This window comes from Hemitrygon akajei, chromosome 20 (assembly GCF_048418815.1).
Source record: "Hemitrygon akajei chromosome 20, sHemAka1.3, whole genome shotgun sequence".
Taxonomy (NCBI): domain Eukaryota; kingdom Metazoa; phylum Chordata; class Chondrichthyes; order Myliobatiformes; family Dasyatidae; genus Hemitrygon; species Hemitrygon akajei.
The window spans coordinates 33,569,297-33,572,014 of NC_133143.1; positions in this window are offsets into that span (position 1 = coordinate 33,569,297).

Here is a 2,718-nt window from a genome sequence, read left to right on the forward strand (position 1 = left end):
AAGTAGAGGCACTGCATTGTAATGGCAGGACTCGGGACAAATCCTCTGAAATGACAATGCTGAGGAATTTCAAGTTGCAGACCCTCTCCACTTCTGATCCCCTGATGAAGATTGACTCATTGCACACCAATTTCCTCCTCCTCCAGTCAATAATTGGCTCTTTAGTGTTGTTAACATTGAATGAAAGGTTGTTGTTGTGGCACCATACAGTCAGCCTTTCAATCTCTCTCCTATATGCTGATTCGTAACCACTTTTGATTCAGCCAATAACAGTGGTGTCATCAGCAAACTTAAATATGGCATCTGAGCTGTGCTTAGCCACACAGTCATATGTATAAAGTGAGTGTTGCAGGGGGCTATGCACACAGCCTTGTGATGCACCTGTGCTGATGATGATTGTACTGGAGATGTTGCTAGTCTGATCTGACTGAGGTCTGCAACTGAGAAGATCAAGGATCCAGTTGCACAAGGAGGTCCTGGAGTTTATTGATTAGCTTTGAGGGGATGATAGTGTTTACTGCAGAGCTGTAGTCAATGAAGAGCATCCTGATGTTCGCTCTCCAGATGTTCCAGGACTAAGTGAAATGGCATCTGCTGTTGATCTGATGTGACTGTGCAAATTGGAATGAATCCAAGTCACTCTACAGGCAGGAGTTGATACGTTCCATTACCAATCACTGAAAGCACTTCATCACTGTGAACGTAAGTGCTACTGGATGATACTCATTAAGGCAAGTTACCACATAGCACCAGTATAATTGAAGCCTACTTGAAGCAGGTACGTACTTCAGACTGCCGAAGCAAGAGGCTAAAGACCCTATTGATTAGCACAGGTCTTCGGTACTCAGCCAGGCATCCCAACGGGGCCAGATGCTTTCTGAGGGATTCCTCCACCCCCCCCCCCCCCCACCAGGATGCTTTCACATTAGCCCCAGAGACTGAAATCACAAGGTTGTTGGGGGGGGGGGGGGGGGGTGGCGGCTGTGAGAGTTCATGATTGTGCCTCCATGTTTTGCTGGTCAAAGCGAGCATAGAAGGAATTGAGCTCATCCGGGACTTAAAAGTTTTTTTGTCACGTATGTTGCTTGGTTTTACTTTATAAGTGGTAATAGCATTCAAGACCTGCCACGGCTGTTGAGCACAAGTGCTGTTCTGATGATTCAACTGGGGAGTGAAGTTTGCTGGTATAAGTCGAACCTTTGACAAAGACTGTCAACTATAGTTGGGCATATCTCTGCAGCTGTAAATACACAACCTCTTGTTTTATTGCTGCTACACATTCCATTGGTTACCTTACTACATATTTTCATGGTATAATACCTTCCTAAGCTCCTCCAAAATGGAACTGGCTTGCTTAAAATATTTTAAATACTTTTTTTGTCATTGTGTACAATAATTTTACAATTAGAATACCACAATTTTTCCAAGTGGCTCAAAGCAATGCCCTAGAAATTAGACATTAATGCTGTGAGACCACCTTCCATTTCTTCTCTTAGCATAGACCAACACCACTTAGATATATGCCTGGTCCTTATTTGTCACTGCTGGAGTTTTGTTTGCTCATCATGTGGATGTTGTTGGCAACTCTAGTTGTCCGTGAACTGGGGAGGGAGTTAAGAATCAATTTATGCAAAAATATTTTGGAAATCCCTTACTAAGACAAAGGTCAGGAGCATTACCACCACAAGCATAGTAGCAGTTCAGCAAGAGTCTGAATAAGTGGAACTCAATTTTATTCACACTAAGCAACAAAATTATTATGCCTCATTCACAGTAAGTCAATTTCAAAGCTGAGAGTAAATCAAATGTCTTCAGTCTGATTGGACTCAATATAAAACTTTTGCAAAGGATATTCCTGCTAAAAGGATGTTTGTATAGTCTTCCAAGGTTTTCTTTATCGTGTTTTATATGTTATATTTCTAACCCATTCGTGCATCTCATGACAGTATCAGGAAGTCTCATCATCATCATAGGTCAACTAGAAGTTGACAGTTGAACCTTTTTGCTAACATCTTCCCTTTATTACTTTTTTAATGATAGAAATTTAGGTGTACCTAGCTCTTTAACATGTCTATTAAACAAAGTCACTGTAATTATGCACAAGGAGCAACTAAAACTTCCCATAAATCTTCAGATGGTGGTTTATGGGATATGAAAGCAGTAAAGACACATAAATTTCAGAAAAGAACTTTGACTTAAGGTGAGTAATCCCTTATATTTAAACAATGATTTACAAACGTTGTAGATTTTTGCTCAATGGAAAACATCCTCTCCACATCTATCCTATGAAGATCTCTCAGAATCTTGTATGTTTCAATCAATTTGCCTTAATTCTTCTAAACTCCAACAGACACGTCCTCAGACGACAGCCCTTGTATTCCAGGTATCCATCTAGTAATCCTTCCCAGAACTATTTCCAAAGCATTTGCAATCTTTTCTAAATAAGGAGACCAGTATTGTATGCAGGACTCCAGGTATAGTCTCACCATTGCCCATCTAACTGAAGCATAGCCTCCCCTGGCAGGTATTTAATTCCCCTCGCAAAAACAATAATATTCTGTAGATTTCATAGTTCCCCATACTATATCCAACTGCTGTACAACTCTATTTGGCAGATCAAAATGCATACTCTATTAACCTAACTATATTTATTTGTATTTCCTCTGCTCTTCTTCACAACTTACTTCACTACTTTCTGTCACCAGCAGATTTAGCAAC